The sequence below is a fragment of the Cupressus sempervirens genome, chromosome 5, assembly GCF_028749045.1.
Source record: "Cupressus sempervirens isolate cs-2001-9-10 chromosome 5, ASM2874904v1, whole genome shotgun sequence".
In the NCBI taxonomy this organism is placed as follows: domain Eukaryota; kingdom Viridiplantae; phylum Streptophyta; class Pinopsida; order Cupressales; family Cupressaceae; genus Cupressus; species Cupressus sempervirens.
In genome coordinates this window covers 892,728,386-892,749,431 of record NC_143122.1, presented here as the reverse complement: position 1 = coordinate 892,749,431, position 21,046 = coordinate 892,728,386, and positions in this window count along the sequence as shown.

Sequence of the window (21,046 nt, the reverse complement as noted above, 5' to 3'; positions counted from 1 at the left end):
CTTAGCCTTCTAACAAATGACTACCAAAGATGGAAGTAGAAATGGAGTTGTAAGAAAAAAATGGGAGAGTTCTACCTTGCAGCTAAAAGGGCAAATATAAAAACATGAGCAATGAATTAGAAACCCTACGAAAACTCCCAAACATCACAGCAATCCATGGCCTACCTAAGTTGGATCCAATGAGACCAATCTTGCAATGATCACATGCTTGTAGCTCTTACAATGAACAAAATTGTATTTCCTCTTAAAGAGGGTTTGGGATTTTCTCTCAAATTTGGTATTTTAAAAAGTGAAGAGTGAGGAAAAAATTTCTTTTTGGGTACTTATTCAATTTTTGAGTGAATAAAGGATTATGATAATTAACTAGGTCACTTAGTTAAAGCCTAAATCTATCCAAACAAAAATAGGTTATTCCAAGTAATTGATATTCAACTATAGAAAATTTTTAAGGAATAAAATAAAATAAAATAAAGCCCAAAATTCCCTTAAAAAAATCATTGAATTCCTTAATAACTTTCACAACCATTGCAAACTTCTAAATCCATAGACACACTCACAAGTCTAATCACATAATGCAAATGAGTCCAAATTTATTAAATCATGAGAGGGTTTAAATAGGATACATCGACCATATAGGGATGATATTGGCTAGATATAAATAGTTGAATCACTAACTCCATGTGCCACTACTAGGGACATAAATCCTACACACTAAACAACATGATCAAGTTAAATTGCATATAATAATATAGCTGAATTGATAAATGTATTAAATCACCTAACTTAACCATCTATTTAATTGTACTAAATAATCAATTTACATCGCTCATTTTCACATAAAACATCACAAAGTAAGATCATCAGGATTGCATCCATTAGTATGACTTACAAAAATCCATTGGGAGAGGCACTAAACCTATCCCACCGCAAAGAATAGATGGCTAGGGTGCATGGTAGCTAATGATCACTAGAAGAGGAAAGAACTATTATAATAGGATATACCTTAATTTTTTTTTCTTCGTCCACTATGGTTATACCCATGTAACAAATCATGAAACTACATTTAAATCATGTGAAAGGTGCCACATATGTTTAAGTCATCTATCTTGTGGGTTTATGATAGTAACCTTTTTGTCTCCAATGTAACTATGTTTTATCTTAAGAGAACTATCAATTTCCCTCTAAGCTTGAAGCTTGTTGCAACTCATCCCATATAAATGAGTTCCCAAGGCTAGAGGAAGGGTCCAAGTTTTTATTTTGAATGAATGTATACTTTCATATTTTAGAGTCGGTCCATAGCTATGTAGTTGTATTTTTTAGAAATGCTACTAATGGAAATACAAAGTTAGATGCCTGAGTCTATTTGAGTTTTTTCTTACTATTCAAGTTTCTATTGAATTGTATATTTTCAAAGAAGATAATACAAAAACATTTACTCGCTAGTTACCCAATCTAGATCTTGTATCACTCAATAATTTTTGTAATTTGATGATGGTGCCTATTGAATTTCATTTATAATTCACTTTGAATTATATCTTAGTTCAAGTTTTTTTGTTAATCTAAAGGATTATGTAAATGCTTTATATGAATTTGGGATAATTGAAAGTTATCAAAAGAACATCATGATAAGAATGAAATCCTAGATTGAGTACTATTATCGTTTTCAAAAAGTAATAGGATAGATATTGTTTTACATGTCAAAGTTCTTTGAGTAATGGCCCAATGGACAAGGCACTGATAATATTTTGAATTGGTATAATATGGAAGGACTATATAGTAGAAAATTGATAAAATAAATCTTTAAATATTTTTGTTGTAAGTTTGAAAGTATAGCCTACACTTTATTTAAGGAGTATTAGGGTTTGAGTAGTTTTCCATCTTGCATCCCTTTTTTCAATCCTTAAATTAGAAGAATCATAGGCACACATATGTTATTGGGGAACTCATATCAAGAAATGGCAAATATGTTGAAGACTCTTGAATTCCAAGGTACACCCACCTGAATTTTGCAATGTTCAAAGGGAAGAAGACTTAAGCAGTCTTTATAGTTGGCCCTATAAAGTTTCTTAGGAATACCCATTATGGTTTTTGGCTATCTCCTAGGTGTTGTTTGCATTTAAAAAAATTAGTTAAAATTGTGTCAAATCAAGAGCCAATTGATTGCATGTTCTATCTATACATATATTATCAAAGGAAAGTCAAAACATCTAACACAAAAGATTGTAATTAACTTATTATCACATCATTCTTGTTCTTATGAAAAGATGTTTTCAATTGGTTGTTTCAAAATCATATACCCTAGAGTGGAAGGTAGTGTTCTTTTAGAAGCATATGGCATCAGAAAATCATTAAATGGAAGAGTTAATCTTAATAAACTATCTCAGATTGGTTACATTTATTATAGAAAGAGCAATCTTATTAATGACAACTAGAAAGACTTTATTATTATTGAAATATAGACAACTACAAGAATGAACTTTTCTACATTTAGCATGGTTATGTACTTGAAATATTGAGCTCAAAACTATGTGATAAAATTATATAACCCAAAGGTATTTTTTATTTGTCCTATCATTCCTAGGCATTCCAACTACATAATACACTATCAAATGTCCTCAGCAATGAATTACATTTCATCTTCAACCTTGACCATTCATAGCTATAGTGAATGTTGTAGTATTCATCACAGTTTGTATATAGCCAAGTACTAGGTGAAACCACATAAATTTTGATTATCTATAATTCCTTCTTGATAAGTTTTTTAATGTCTCTACTAATGATTAAAGTACATGTTTTATTTCTCCATTTTAGCACAGTGATAAATCTAGTTAGGTAAACATGAATTCTATAAAATTACTTTAATGCTCATCTATATCAATAGTAATCATTCAATACATTTAATCAAATCCTATATCAATGAATCATGACACCTAATATCATCATAATTTTGTATGGAAAAGTTCTCTACATAGAGAGTTTTGATAAGGACAAAAAAAATTTGCTTCCTTTTACTCATCCTAGGGAGGAATTTCAAATATAAACTCTAGGTGTTTCCATAAAGAGTAGGCAATATGGGGCAATGGTTAAATATAGACAAGCTGTGCATATTTTCTTCAATGACTCATGCAGAGGAACCAACTTTCACAAATAGGTCTACGTAATTTCCCAGCCATAGTATGGTTATGGCATTGAAAAGTGACAACATCAATCAAGTAAGAAGTTTTTTGTTTAGTCTCCTAAGGTGTGCTTGATGTGTGACTGAATCGATATCCTTATTGGAACTAGTTTGGATTAATTTATGTTGAAGATGCACTATTGGTGACTGAGGTTGATAATGGTTTTTGCACAAAACAATTGATTCTTTCCCATTGTATCTTTACTTGAGTGAAATCAACTTAATAGTGTATGAAAGTAGCAAACAATTTTGGTTTTACTGTCACATGGAAACCCCATTCACACAGACTTAATCCAATCTTTTACCCATTCTCAGATTAAGAAGAAATCTTGTAAATATAACACATAAAAACATGTATGTTTCATTTTGATAATCCTTTTTCTAGCAACACTATGACATAGTTAAATAAATTCATCCTAATAAAGCCAAAAAGAATGGAACAATGACTGAATTCATTACAAAAGAGCCTGGTAATCTGAATGTTCCCAATCGATCCCCCCCATTCCTCTAATTACACATGTCTCTCATTTCTTGTTACACATTACCAATTTTCCCACTGATCCACCCTACAACTTCCACCCATGATCACTCTAACACCAATGCATAAAAAGGAATAAGAAGATAGAAATCTACAATAATTTGTAACTAATTCTTGCATTTCGACGACTCCATCCAAAATTAGTTTTCATTCAATATTTTATAAAAGATGGAATCCTAGAAAAATCCAAGTGGCAACAATAATATTTATGTATTAGGATAAGGTAAGATGAGTTCTGACATCCTTCTCCACTTAGAAAATACATCATCCTTGATGTTGTGGTATTTTAAAAATAATTGCAATCATATTCTCTTAAGAAAATCTAAATAATAGGATAAAATTGCAACTTTAATTACTTATAGTACTGCACTTAATTGTATTCTATTTTATCACCAATCTTAACTTATTTTTTTGATGAATAGTCCTTTTCTATTAATAAATAATATACTAATATTATAATTCACAAAAAAGGGTCGATAGAAACAAGATCACCCAATGAGAGTTCACATGACCGAATCTAGAATCAACAATTATTCATAAAAATACACATATAGAGCAACCCTTAGGTAGTTGAAGCAATGTTAGCCGAGGGGGGTGGTTCATCCCAATCATGAAATCCTTAGTCATTCTTGGGATTGGCAGGTGGCCTAGGAATAGTTCAACCATCATCAACAACATCAAGGGCCTAGTCAGCATCTTTTGGATCAATCTGTGGAGGTGAGATAGCCAATTCTAGAAGGAAATTCCACTTCCCAAAAACCACACATTGAGGGCTAGAAGGAGGATCTAGGTACTAGCTAGTGCCACCATGGTGTGGGGAAATCGAGCAGTGCCTTTGTCTACTATCACCACCATTGGGAGAGTGGTGGTGGGAAGCCTAGGGACACAGTGTGTGCAAGTGACAATCTGAAGAATTGCACATCTGGTGGCAGACTCTAGGCATCGAGGTATGAATCGAGGCATCTAGAGGTACCCTAATAATAGTACAAGGGGCATTACTCTAGTGATTTAGAAGCTATTGAAAGTGGGCCACCTCCAAGGCCACCTTGTTTTCTTGCACTTGAAACTACATCATTACATTATTACAAATGCATGCCTTAGTGTACATAGCAATATTTATATCAAGAAAACTATGAGTGAAAAGAACAATATTTCTATCTTTTACAAAGTGAATAAAATCTCCATCTTGAAGGTATGCCAAATCTAGGTAAATTGTCGAAGGATCCTAGGGGAATCACCCAAAATAACCATATGCTAAGAGAAGGATTCAGGCTGAAATAGCTTTAAAAAATCATGAATCTAGTGCCAGTAATTTTGAGCACATCTACAAAAGTACAAAATATGTAGGAAAGACTCTAGTTGGCCACATAATGGACACCTAGGATATGAAACCCCAATATTCTTGAGCTAAGGCCCAAGGGGAGGACCTTGAAAAGCTAGGCACCAAGAAAAATGGGCAATCTTGGGTTTTGTAGTAGCACTCCAAATAGTGTCAAAGTGCTTTCTCCATTGAGAAAGAGAAGATTACAAATGCCATCTCTGATTGAGCATATCCACCACTGACAAATGGAGAGAAATCCATCTATAACACAAACTTAGTTTGTAACTGGTGAACGGAGAGGCAAGATACCACTTCTAATTAGTCCACCAATGTCTAATAGACTAAATACCCACTTTATGAATTAAGTGACTTGGAATTGCAGAAAGTAATAAGTCAAAAGTCTTTTGATCTAAATGAGAAAGATGGTACCAAACTTGCATATCTTCCCAAGATTTGACACTCATGGAGACTCTAGAGAAAAGATCTTTAGGAGTCTTGATGCCTCGTTTGAAAAAATGTAGAGCATTGGCACCATGAGTCTTGGCAAGGAGAATACTCTAGATGGAAAATAGGGGAGATCACCAAATTTTCTACTAGTTCAAAGAGAGCCCATCACAAAGCTTGTCACTAGACCAGTGAAGCCAAGGCTTGACAACTTCCCAAGCTTTTCATATACTCTTGATAACAAAAGAGCCCTGTATGAGGACAAGTTCTTGAATGATTAGAAGGGTTTGAAAGCCAATCCCCTTCTTTGCAAGCATGCTAATAGGAAACCCAAAAGAAATGCAATCACAAACCAGAATCTTCCAATCTTCATCTCCAGTGATGACACGAATAATCCATTTGACACATGGAGCAAGGCCTTGCTTCTATGTGGAGAGAAGGACAAGGCCTCTAGACTCTTTGGGGAGAAAACAAAAGTCCCAAGAAACTTGGTGAAAGCCATGATTAGAACTAGAAGCACAAATAAAATCATAGAGAAATTGCTTTAATTTTTTATAGGAGGCTTTTGAAAGAGCCCAAAAAGAAGAATAATAGACATGTTTTGCTATAAGAACTTTAGATAAAATCTAGAATTTTCTCGCAAGAGAAAGCAGTTCTATAAGCTAATAATTCAACTTCTTCGTAATATTGGCAAGCACAATGCTCCAAAAATCCATTGGTGATGGTTGTAAAGAAAAATGAAAGCCTAGAAAGTTGAAAATCTCCCTGTGAGTGACCCATTTCCACTTAACCTGGTTAAGCCAAGGTAGTGCTAGTAAAAAAAACTAGCAATAATAGAACATTTTATGCCATTGAGTATCAGAGCTAGAGGCTTGAAAAAAAGTGTCAAGACAATTTAAGGCATTATTGATGTTTTCTTCATTCTCCAAAACTGTGAGAAAGGACTCATTGGGAAAATGACCATTGACCAACTAGGAAGAGGATGCAAGTAAAGAGATGCCATGAACCGAACCTAAAGATACAAAGTGGGCTAGAAAATAGCCAAACCCTTCAACAACAAGAACATAAAGTGCTAGAGCCAGAGGGAAACCTTTCTTGATGGAATGAAAAAGAAAAAAGGCGTCAGATTAGGAGTTATTGATGGTAATGTAAGCATTAGAATCTCTAAAGAGCATCTCCATGGACTATAGAAAATTGAGACCAGAACCAAGAGCCCAAAGCATAGTCAAAATGAAAGGCCATTCAATCCAATCATAGGCTTTTGCAAAATCTATCTTCAGAAAACAAGCCAAATGCTTGGACTTGTGAGCCCACTCTATACCTTCCCAGATATAAATGATATTTTCAAGAATGTATCTAGACTTGATAAAGCTAGTTTTCTCAAGACAAACAATTAAAGGCAAGAGGTGGAAAATTTTACAAGAAATTTCCTTAGTAATAATTTTATATGACACATTAAGAAGGGTAATGGGCCACTAATTGTGAATATTGTTAGGATGTCCAATTTTTGGTATGAATTTAATATTTCCTTTGTTGATAATAGCTCCTCGACTTTTAGAATGATAGGCTTTAAGATAAACTTTGTGTAGATCGAGACCAATATACTCTTAGAGGTGTTTGTAAAATTCAAAAGGAAACCCATTAGACATGGAGGACTTATCATCTGCCATGGATAAAACCACCTCTTTAAGGTCTCAGAGGGTAAGAAGTTGCTTAAAGAAAGCACATTGCTCAACTGCTAGGCAGTTTGGAGTAACAGAAATATACTTTCTGAGAGCTTCCTCCTAAGCAATTGAATTTTCTTGTGAAGCAAAAACATTTTGATAGTGATGAATAAATGTTTGCAAGATGTCAGAGATAATGGAGAGAATAGAAGTGCCTTGTTTGATTTTTTTTAATCCCAAAATTGCTATGATGGGCTTAAAGAGCCTGAAAGAACTCCTTCAAAGCTTTATCACAAACCTCCAACCAATGGAGGTGAGCTTTGATCTAGGCCCCTTGAGAAACATAATTATCCAAAACCTATTTTTCATGATGAAGTTTGGCAACTTGAATTTTAAAATCAACATCAAAAGGGTTAAGGGTGGGAGCCTCAAAAGATTTTTTAAGTGCAGTGGTAGTGGATTCATACAACTACCTTCTGAAAAATGCCAACTATCATCCATAGATGTATAGAAAGTGAGTAGTCCTGGTAATGGCATAATTCCATTACTAAATCCACCCTATCTAGGAATGTAGATGTAGCTTTAGATTCCAGACATGTAGGATATGAGTAATAGTGGAAGCATGAATCAATAAAGATGTGTTGAGGAAGAATTGTGACCTAACAACTCTCTAGATAACTATTTGCAATGAAATGGAAAAAAAATGGAATAGTGGTCAGATAACATCACATCTGGCAAGGGAATGATAGGTAAATCTTGATCCTTAGAAAAGGAGAAAAAAGATTGTGTAGTAATTATGGCATAGTTGAGACATTTTAAAATGTGTTCAAAGCGAGCTCAAAAGTTGGACCAAGTGTGCCAAAACCCACTATATTGGTGGCAGTTAGTATTGGGATAAAAAAGACCCAATTTATTATGCATGTAGTACTAGGCTTCCCTTTCTCCAGCTATCCAGCAAAAAGGAAAAATGTCATCTTTTTTAGAGGCCAACTCAACCATATTGAAGTCACTACACATAACCCAAGTAGTTGGATGCAAGTTGTCAGCTAGCTAGTCCCACAATTGAGATCCTTTCATAGCATCATTGGGAGCATAAACATTAATGACTCCAAAAGAATGATTTTTAATGGAAAGCAAAAGCCAAATGATTATGTGCAAGGGGTCAAAATTGTGTGAAATCATAGTAGATTGAAGATGAGGTGACAAGAGAGTAACTACACAACCTCAGCTAGAATTGTGTTGAGAGGAAAACATAATGTCATTCGGCAAAATGACAAGACATGTAGATGAAAGCATGAAACTAGAGATCTTACCTTCTTCCATACTGAAAAATATAAATTTCCAAGTCTATGATGGGTATCCCTGACATAGTACTTTCTAGAGAGGTCTGTAAGACCTCACATATTCATGATAAAATAATTCATAATTTTTTTTTCGATATCTTCTTCATCCTTGAGTGTGGAGTAACTATGTTAGAATTTCTTTACAATAACTAAGAGTGTGGGGGGGGGGGGGGGGTGAATCATCTATTCAAGGTCCAAATGTCCCTTTCATAATTTTTGCTAAGTGTGATAAATCTATTCAATCATTCATTCATGCAAACTTTAACTTGTCTAATTAGCAAGTTACTATAAATCAACATGCAAGTACAACACATAGGAAATCAACACGTGGCACAGTGATTTATGTGGAAACCCAATTTGGGAAAAACCACTAGTAACATGCTACTCAATTCTCACCCTTCTGAAGTGATGCCCTATTAAAGGCTTATGATACACATTGTTAAATGTGACCTCGTTGAAGAATTTAACCACCCTATTAGAAGTGAGCCTAGGAAAAGGACTTTAGAACATTCACTTGGAATGCCACCCTATTAAAGGATTTACAAATGGCTATTAGGGAAACCTACGTCCATAGGATTTTTAGATCTAATACAATTGCTAGAGAGTACTGGAAAATCTTGACCTGTCTACAACAAAAAACTTATCTTGTAGATTTCAGATCACTTCTCAGCTCATATCCTTGCCTCGCCTTCTATCTCTGCAACTCTTAACTGCTTGCCTTTTCTTTCAAGCTTTTTCTTTTTGAGTCTCCATACTCAATGTACCAGTGCAATCATCTCTTCATGACCACTTGTAGAAGTAGAGCCTCTATGCTTTTCCTTCTCCTAGATGTCTCCTTCTTGACACCCTTTCAATCACTTTGTAGATTTTGGCACTTCTATAGCAACATTCTCAACAACTTCTTGCTTCTTGGTTTGTGAATTCTTAAATAGAAGTCTTGGAGTTCCTTTTTCCACTCGATTCTTCCATTTTTCAATTTCAATTTGCATGGATTAGGTAGGATACATTGTATCTATCCCATATTCTGTTTCCTCTAGAAACTTCTTGAATAATCCTTTAGAGTTTGCCCTAAAATTATTTACATAAGATTATGTGCCAACAACTCACCATCCCTATCTTCCAACTTGTTCACAAAATTCAATGCAACCAATATGTTAGCTCAAATTTGGCAGATCTTCATCATTTGAAATAATGCAGTAACTTGGCACTATTGAAATATTGGTGCTTGACACAGACTATATTGTTACTTAGCATCAACTATGTTTTCTTGGTGCTCGGCACCTAAAGATCACTCGGCACTAACTAAAATTTTTTGTGATGCTTGGCACCTGAACTTTTACTCAGCACTAATTGACTTGCTCAACATCTTTTGAAGATCAAATTTAAAGCTTTGCAGTCAACCTAGTTACAACTTCTTCTTTCAAAGAATCTAAGTGTGACCAACCTCTATATCTTTGAGTAAGTTGTAACATCACATCTTCATTTCACTTCTCCCTCTTTGCTGCTATATCCTTTATCTTTATCTTTCTTCCTCTATATTATTCATTTTTTTCCATTCTAATCAACCTATGAAATCTCCCTCTACTTCTTTGATCCTTTATCTTTAACAATCCTATTGATCAATTGTTCACTTCTCCCTCTTTGACAACAATGCCAAAGATTTATTAGCATCTTTAATATGGAGATGTATCTTTTACAAATTTAGTCAACCTACCCCTATCACCTTTCTTGTGACTGATTTGAAGTTTTTTGTACTTCTATTACTTTAGGCATGATTCCCAAAGTAAACATCCTCTGCATCAATGTGTAAAATCTTTAGCATTCGGCTTATTTGATGTAAGGCATTCTTGCTTTTCCTTTAAGTAGCTTTAGCTAGGGGTATCACCCTTAACTTACCTCTAATATACTTGAAAGGATCTTTAGGTAATTCTTTTGTGAAGATATCAACAATCTATTGCTTTAAGCTAACATATTCCATCTTCACTTGTTTATCTTCTACCAACTCTCTTACATAGTGATACTTAATTGTAATATGCTTGGTTCTAGCATGCATTACTAGATTCTTTGATATATTGAGAGCACTTGTATTATCACAATAAAGTGTCATAGGCTCAATTACCTCTTCCTTCATACCTTGTAGAAAATGTTTGATCCACACAATATTAGTGCAGTTTATAACAGCTGCCACATATTCAACTTCAGAAGTAGACTGTGAGGTGCAACTTTGTTTTTTTCTTGTCCATGTAATCAACCTTTTTCCTAAGAAAAGTGCTCCTCCACTCGTGATTTTTCTATCATCAATGTTACCTCCCCAATCTACATTAGTATAAGCTCTCAATTCAAATTTCTCATTCTTTTTGTAGTACAAACACAATTCATCAGTTCCTTTCAGGTATCTTAATATTCTATTTACTGCCATTAAGTGGCTTTCTCTTGGATTGGCAAAAAATCTAGCCACTATTCCAATAGCTAATGCAATGTCCCATCTACTATGTACAACATATTGCACCTTTCCAATCATTGACCTATAAAATGTCTGATTTACTTCAGTAGACTCATCATTTGGATAGCTTATGTCTAGTTGCCATTGGTGTGTTGAATAGTTTTGAGTCTTCTATCCCAAATGTTTTGAGCACTTCCTTGATGTATTTAGATTGGGTTAAAAATATGGCATACTTTAACTGATGTATTTGTAATCCAACAAAGAATTTGATTTCTCCAAACATTGATATCTCAAATTCATGCTTCATTTGGTTAGCAAAATCTTTGCATAAAACATCTTTTCCTCCAAATATTATGTCATCAACAAAGATTTATGAAATCAAAATGTCTTTACCTTCCTTAGCTTTGATGTACAAGTTTTTGTTGTCATCTATTCTTTAAAATACTATCTTCACGAGATATTTGTGTAGCATTTCATACCATGCTCTTGGTGCTTGCTTCAGTCCATAGAGTGCTTTGTGTAGTTTGTAGACCATGTTCTTGTTCTTCTCATCAACAAACCCATCTAGTTGTTCTATGTAGACTTCCTCTTCTAGTATTCCATTTAGAAAAGTTGGTTTTACATCCATTAGGTAAACTTTGGAACCTTTATATGTAGCATATGCAAGTAATGTTCTTACTCATTTGATTATTGCAATAGGAGCAAATGTCTCTCCATAATCCAGTCCTTCTTCTTGTGTGTAGCCTTTGCAAACTAGCCTAACTTTATTTCTTGCTATTTCACCATTCTCATCATGTTTGTTTCTGAAAACCCACTTGGTACCAATCACATTCTTATCTACTGGTCTGGGGACTAGAGACCAAGTTTTTTTTTTCTCAATCTAATCTATCTCCTATTTTATGGCCTTATACCGGTCATCATCTTGTAGTGCATCTTTGAATATTTTGGGTTCAATCTTGCTCAATAGACATGATTCATTTCTGAGTCTATTCTTTGTCATTGGTCTAGCATCCTTATCATCACTAATTTGATCTGTAGGGTGATGTCTTCTTACATATTTAGCTAATCTAGGTTTAATCCTTCTTTCCACATTTGATTCTTCAACTTCAAAGTCATTTCATTCTTCTTAATTATATAATTCATCATTCCTTTCATGTATATTATTTTTAGAACTAGTTTGTTCATTCTCTCTATTATGCAGCTCGGCTTCTAAATGTAACTCAACATTCATAGGCTGAGACTCCACAGATACTAAAGTTTTTTGCTGATTCCCAACTTGATTTCAAGCATTGTCTTCAGTTGTCATTCCTTCATAGAAGGATACAAAGGATCTATAGTCCTCTATTTTCTTTGACTCATCATCCTGAACTTCTGCATGCTCATCAAAATTTACATTTGCACTCTCCACAACTCTATTGGTGTTAGTATTCAAACACTTATATGCCTTACTTTTAGTGGAGTACCCAAGAAATATTCCTTCATTACTTTTTGCATCAAACTTGCCAGTTCTAGTGCCTTTTAGAATATAGCATTTACAACCAAACACTTTAAAATGTTTAACATTAGGTGAATGACCATACCATAATTCAAATAGTGTTGCATTTTTACCTTTCTTGACTTGAACACTATTTAGTGTATAGACTGTAGTACCTACAACTTCCCTCTAGTACTTAAGTGCAACATTTTTCACCATCATGCATAGTCAATCACTAAACTATTTCTCCTTTCAGCAATACCATTCTATGTTGGAGTTCTTGGTGCTAAAATTTGTCTTTTGATACCTCTATCATTGCAAAATACTTCAAATTCTCTTGATGTGAACTCAACTCCTTTGTCTGACCTTAGGCATTTCAAGTTCTTTCCTATTTCCTTCTCACCTCTAGCTAGATACCAAATGAACATTTGAAATGCGTTAGATTTTTGTTTTAAGAACATACTGGTCATCATTCTAGAATAATCATCTACGAATAGCATTATGTATCTATCTCCTAGGTAGCTCTGTACTTCTATTGGGCCACACAAATCTGTATGAACTAACTCTAGAACTTTATTGGAAGTGTATGCTTTGCTTTTGAAACTAGATTTAGTCATCTTCCCTAGTTGGCATTGTTTACACACTATATTTTCAGATTTCTTTAACTTGGGCAATCCTCTGACTTTGTTCTTTCTGCTAATGCTGATCAAATTTTCAAAATTAACATGACACAACCTTTTATGCCATAACCACACATCATCAAGTATAACAATAAGACATTTTACTTCTTCCATATCTAGGTAAAATAGATTACTCCTAGTTTTTTCACCTTTTCATGTCATATTTCCATCAATATCATAGATCTTGGCCATTTTATTTCCAAATTCCACTTTGCAACCTACATTACCTAACTAAGATGCACTCAACAAGTTGTAGTTCAATCCTTCAACATAGTATGCATTGTCACATGAAATTTTCTCTTTAAGTTTGATAGAGCCTTTTCCTTTCATTTGACATGGGGTATCATTACCAAATCTAACGCTATTTTCACCATATTGAGTAAAGGTAATGAACTTACTTTTATCTCCTATGATGTGATGTGAGCACCCACTATCTATGATCCACTTGTCATTCTTGCTCACATAGGTAACCAATGTTTTTGCTTCATCTTCATCTTTGTCTAGTTCATCCTTCATGGCTACATAGACTACTTCATCATCATTTTCATTAGAATCTTCTTCAACAATGAAGTATCTCTTGCCTTTCTCCTTGTAGTCTTTGCTATCATCTTCTCTCTTTTTCCTGAACTTGCTTCCTTCTTTAAAGTTTTTCTTCTATGGGCATCTTGCAGCTATATGACCTACTTCATTGCAATTGAAACATATGATAGGAAGCTTACCTTTGAATTTACCTTTACCTCTATGAAATCTCCTAGCCAATAGTGCTTCTACCTGTTCCACATCTTCCTCATCTATGCTGCTATCACTAGATGCATGTTTTCCTTCTTGTCTTCTTTTTCTTGATGTGTCCTCCTTGGTATCTTTTATTGACATTTTGGCCTTGAAAGAAGATTCAAGATTCTTAGGTTTGTAATTGTCAAAATTGGATAGCTCAAATGCAGTTAGTCTTCCAACTATTCCTTCAAAAGTTAGTGTGTTCCCTTGTACACACCTTAGCTCTTGAATGGCTAAAACTCCTATAGCATAGATAGGAAGTAGAGTTCTCAAGTATTTGTTGATGGATGTTTCCTCTTCTAGTTAACCACCTAGAATCCTTTTTTCACTCACCACTTATTTTATTCTTGTAGCATACTGAGTAGCATTCTCACCTTCCTCCATCTTCATGTCATCAAACTTCCTTCTTAAGCTTTCTCTTTTTGGACATTCTGATCTCCTCCATAGATTTCTGATAGGGTTTTCCACATCAATAATGCGTGTCAAAATCTTTGAAATCATCATATTCAACATAGCTAAGTGTAGAGGCAATCACCAACATTGCTTGATCGTGCTCCTTTTTGTTCAAATCATCTGTAGTAAGAGGTCCTGCTAGAGTTACATGTTCTATTCCAATTGAACTTTTTGCATAGCCACCTATTGATCCAAGTTGAAATTTCATCAAACTCTATGATGCAGCAAAGTTGTCTTTGTTAAGCTTGAGAACTTCTCTCTCAGACATCTTGATCTTCCTGCTTCTAGTACCTTGAAACTAAATCAATAGAAGGCTCTGATACCAATTGTTAGAATTGCTTTAGAATAACTGAGAGGGGGGGAGGGGGTGTGAATCAATTATTCAAGGTCCAAATGTCCCTTTCATAATTTTTGTTGAGTGTGATAAATCCATTCAATCATTCATTCATGCAAACTTTAACTTGTCTAATTAGCAAGTTACTATAAATCAACATGCTAGTATAACACACAAGAAATAAACACATGACACAGTGGTATACATGGAAACCCAATTTTGGAAAAACCACTACTAACATGCTACTCAATTCTCACCCTTCTGAAGTGATTCCCTATTAAAGGCTTACAAAACACACTGTTAAATGTGACCTCGTTGGAGGATTTAACCACCCTATTAGAAGTGGGCTTGGTAAAAGGACTTTAGAACATTCACTTGGAATGCCACCCTATTAAAGGATTTACAAATGGCTATTAGGCCAACCTAAGTCCATAGGATTTTTAGATCTAATAAAATTTCTAGAGAGTATTAGAAAATCTTGACCTAACTACAAAAAATAACTTATCTTGCAGATTTCAAATCACTTCTTAGCTCATACCCTTTCTTGGTCTTCTATCTTTGTAACTCTTAACTGCTTGCCTTTTCTTCCAAGCTTTTTCTTTCTGAGTCTCCATACTCAATGTACCAGTGCAATCATCTCTTCATGACCACTTGTAGAAGTAGAGCCTCTGTGCTCTTCCTTCTCCTAGATGTCTCCTTCTTGACACCATTTCAATCACTTCATAGATTTTGGCACTTTTGTAGCAACATTATGAGTAGCTTCTTACTTCTTGGTCTATGACTTTGTAAATAGAAGTCTTGGAGTTCCTTTTCCCGCTTGATTCTTCCATTTTTCAATATCAAATTGCAAGGATTAGGTAGGATACATTGTATCTATCCCATATTTTGTTTCCTCTAGAAAATTCTTGAATAATCCTTTAGAGTTTTCCCTAAAATTGTTTACATAAGATTCTGTGCCAACAACTCACTATTCTTATCTTTTGAATTGTTCAAAAAATTAAATGCAACCACTATGTTGGCTCAGATTTAGTGAATCTTCATCATTTGAAATAATGCAGTGGCCCGGCACTATTGAAATACTGGTGCTCGACACATACTATGTTACTCAGCATCAATTATGTTTTCCTAATGCTCGGAACCTAAAGATCACTTGGCACTAACTAAAATTTTTCCTGATGCTCAACACCTGATCGTTTACTTGGCACTTGAAGATCACTCAGAAGTAACTAATTTTTTTTCTAATGCTTGGCACCTAATCTTTTACTCAGCACTAACTAACTTGTTGGGCACCTTCTGATGATCAAAGTCAAAGCTTTGAAATCAACCTAGTGACAACTTCTTCTTCCAATGTATCTAAGTGTGACCAACCTCTATATCTTTGAGTAGTTCATCAATACGTTACTTAACGATTGTCTTAATTGATTTTGGCACTTCCTTACAATATTATAACTCAGCCCTTCCTTTAGGTTCTCTTGTTACATCTTGTTGATCAAATTCTATTCATCAATCAACTAAGTGATAGTGTATGAATCTTGTAAGTGAATATCATCCCTACATATAGAAGGTTTGACATCAATGACAAAAAAAGACTGAAAGGAATCTTTTACAATAATCTCCCTCTTTGATCTTCAAAAACAATGGGCTTTTCAATCATATTTCCAACAAAATATTCTACAAAAAAGTAGAAACAAGGTTAAAGTTAGAAGGAAAATCATCTGGACTGATGGCCCATTTTTTCTTGTCTAGTTTCTTACCACATCTGAGAGGACTGTGAGAATGCTACACACTCTGATTTTCTATGGAATAAGAAACAAGATAGGTGCAAATCACAACTAAGGTGTTAGCCCTATTGGTCACCTTAATCCCCTATGATACAAGGTTTCAAACCTATGAAACACCAAGGTTTGGTTCTAAAAAAGCCACTTGTGACCCTAAATTAGCTAGAGTTTGCACTCATGTTGAGATAGAAGGAACCAAAATGATAGTCGCATATGAAAATTTAGGAGCCAAGGAAGCTTTTCCCTTGCACCCAATAGTAGTCCATTCTTCTTTTATTTCTTTTGCTGATTTGGTAGGAACCTCTTTAGGTGGGGGATTAACACTAGGCATAGCCAAAGGGAAATCCCTAATCTTGTGCTCCACTGACTGGCACCTATAGTAGGTGTTAGAAAGGTTCAAATAAAGCACCTTCTGAGAGAAGGTTTGAGAACCAATTTGTATTTTCATAGAATTCTTAAGATCCTTGGAAAGATCAACCTCAATGCAAATGAGTTTCTAAGGGTGAGCATTGAAAAATTTCTCATGTTCCTTTCTGATAACTTAAACAAGAGTATTGGAAATGGAATCAATAATAGTACAATATGGCATGGGTAAACCTAGGAACACTATCCATACAGGATCCCTAAGCTTCTTTTCATGAGAGACAGTGAAGTCTCTTGACCATCTTTGAAAACCAAGTAGGGAAGAACACACAGACCAAGGACCATTGCTAAAAGCTATGTCTACTTGTGATGGGTTGGCAAACTGATATAAAAAAACCTCTAGTAAGTTTTTACACAGTGTCAAGGTGGACTCCATGAGGATTCTAACTCTTGTTAACCCATTCTGAGAGCATAGCTTCAAGAGGAGTCCTACTCACAAAATACCCCATTAAGGTAGGTTGTTCTAACCAATCACAAGTAGCATCAAATTCTGGCAAAGGAAGAATAATATTACACTTACCTCATGAAAAGGCTTTGGGAAAAATTTGTGAGGAGGTTTGTCCAATGGAAACACCATGGCTTTCTAAAGCAATAGAGTGAACACTAGTATCAACAACTAGGTCACCACTTCCTGGGGCCATTATAAACTAGCCTAAAAAAGTCTTACAGTAAATGCGGTTTGACAAGTGGAAACAACAGAAGGGAAGCTCAGATAGAGAGCCATACAAAAGAAAAATCAAAGATCACATGAAACCCTAGTAGAGTGAAAGGTAGTCCAACAATCTTAACTTTCATCAACTCAGCAAGGTATATTTTTATTTCTTGGATGAAAAATACTTTTCATTTGGATGCATTCTAATAAAATTAGCACAACTTTTTAAAATAATAGAACTTTCACAAACTTAAAATATAGATTACCACACACTTAAAATAAGCACATGTAATAACCACAAAATATTTTTCTACATGAATGTGTGAATTACATTACTAATCTATAGTTTTACAAGCTCATAGTACCTCTATTTGGAAATTTTCTCCCTTTCTTATCATGTGTCATTCCTTCTATTGCATTGACATAAACAACTCAAAATTATCAGTCCATCATATATCATAAATCAAATAAAATATCTAATGATATATAAAATCAAATAATTAATTATCTCAATTATTCTGAATATTAACTAATATATTACCTTAAAGTCATGTGATATCAAACACATGTACCTATGCATCTTATCATACCTTGGCATTACATGGATTTGACTCCACTATTGATACTTATACACTCAAAATACCTTTATCTCATTCACATTATCAATATCTCAAAAATCAGTATTCAACTATAAATATGAAGCTTCAATGTTAAATGTATCTTTAATCACACCTTGATCATTAGCAATGCACATAATTAATCATATGTACCATTTAATATGTGGTGTTCATTGAGTAAATGTCCACATCCATAGGTCAGTGTCCACAAAAACATGTTTAGGTAATGCAATCACATTTTATCCATTTCATCATCATTTGAATCCTCATGAAATATGAAAACATTCTCATATAACATCAATCAATATACTCCTTAAAATTTATTCATCATTACACACACAAATTCTTGCAGAAGTTGACATCCAATGTAATTACATCTTAGCCCAAAATTAGTAACATGTATTTAAACAATATTATAAGAAGATGAATGATAGAATCCATACATTAAATGTGTCAAATAAAGTTGACTCAAAGTTCTACATCTATGTCGATATTTAAGGTAAATATCGACTTCATACATCAACTAAAAGTCTAAGTCAAATATATAATGACTAAGCCTATATCAAAGAGCAATATCAACCAAGAGTTGAAACACAACTCAAGATGACTCAATCATTGATCATCATTTATTAACCAAGTTCACTAAATAAAACGAGCCAACAACTTTCTATAAAGTAGAAGTCTCATGCATGGTGGATCATGACTGTTGGAAATATTAAAGATATGACAAGTTACTGAGAGGGGAGGGGTGAATCACTAACTTTTAAAATTTCAAACAATAAAACTGCATACTGATATATTCACCATTCATCCAAGTAACCTACTGCAAGCATGAAACAAAATCATTTGCAACACTTGAACACACAGATTTGGTGACCCAGAAACCTTCCAAATAGAAAGTAAAACTGGGGTGGGGATGAAACCCACAAAGCTTCGTTACTACAGTATGAAGTTGGCCGGTTAAGGCTTACAATGACCACTTTTGGTGATCTGCCCTGTTAGGAGCACAAAGGATTGCTAGATCCACCTTGTTAGAGGATTTACAAACATACAATAAAGTATGCACTCTGTTAGGAGATTTACAAAAGACTGTTAAGTCTACCTTGTTAAAGGATTTACAAAAACGGATTCACCTGTTAGAATGAAATAGTGGATCTGATTACAACTGATTGCTGATAAGATCTGCTATGCTCTAATTCACCTTGATGTGATAGATAAAACTTTTCTGCTCCAAAACTTGACCTTGCTGAATACCTTCACAACTCAGCACACATACTTTCGCACGCATGTATTTCTTTCACACTTTCACATTTTCATTCATTACCATTACATTTGAATGATACAATACATTGCATATATATACCATCCAAATAAACAATACATGCAAGGTCGGCCAAAACAACAAGTGCAAATCTCTATACAATGTCGGCCCAAGGTAAAAACTTGGGTTCACTGAACTGACTCGGTGTCCTTCTGATACTCGACGTCCACTGCGTTACTCAGCATTGTCATGCACTCGGTAGAAGTGAAGGCACGGTCCATACTAAACACTTCGAGTAGTTCTGAACTCGGTAACCACTGGAGACTCGGTAGAAGAGATGTCACTCGGTGAACACTTCTATCTGAACTGTAGCTCGGTGATCAAAGGAAACACTCGATAGAACCTTGTGACTCGGTGATAGTTAGTTTCCTTGATAACCGTCTAAGCTCAATAAAATTAATTTCCTTGATAACCTCAGGAGCTTGGTTATCACAAAGTTCTCGGTCAATACTAAGTACATCTTCACTCAGTCAAAACTGATTCCTTTCTTTACCTTGAACACTCGGTAAACACTGGCTGCTTTGTTCACCTCGATCACTCAGTAAACACTGACTTCTTTGTTCACCTCGATCACTCGGTAAACACTGAGAACTAGGTAAAGCTTGGCTTACAAAGGAATGTCCAGTGAGATCTCGGTAAGCATTCAGAATCCAATAAGTGTTGTAACTAATGACAAAAATGTATCATAATGCCAACAATCTCCCCCTTTGGCATTAGTGACAAAAACACTTATGAGACAAAATTTATCTGACATGCTGATGACTGATTCTGAATATACATAGCTTCATTATATACAACTCCCCCATAGAATGTACATACAGTATTTACATGAGCTGTATATCTCTTCCTTTGTACAATTTTTCTGAAAACACTTATTCACCCATAGTATACATATCCAACAATAATCTGCCCCTTTTTGACAATAATGCCAAAGAATAAAAGAATATATATACTTATATAGAAACACCAAAATGAGAGATGAACTTTGAATGTACCTGAAGAATAAGTTGGAGAGTCTTATCCCAATTCTCTTGCAAAATTTTGCAAGTGGAAAGAGCTACTTGAACTTCAGCCGAAAGTTCAATCACATGGTCTGCAATGGAGAAGTTATTGTCATAGATTAATGTCTTTGAATGTGAAATGTGCTTCTGCATTGAATCCATGATGGGAAGGATCATGTTTTGGATATCTATCAATGTAGATCGGATCCTTGCCTCTTCTCTCAATAGCTCTGCCTGCTTCTCTGACAAAAATTTGATCCTGAGGTGATGAGATGAGCTTGAACTGGGGTCAAGCTTCAAGTTCTGTGCGCTCACCTTCAGATCCTCATCAATTTTATTTAGTTTCTCTCTTATTCCCTTAGTGTACTCGGTAACATCACAAAGCTTAGCAAAAAAAAGGATGTTACATTATTAAAAGAATTTTCCATATCTGCCAAAATTGAGGTTAATGCAACCTAATTTATTGCAATGTTCTGGGCAATGTGCCCCAACACCTTATTATCAAATTTCTTTGCTGCACACTCAATCATCTTTTCTTGTCCGGAGGCATCTTCATTGAATTTATTAACTGCCTCTTCCAATTGAATCAAAATGTGTTGAGAAGTATCAAC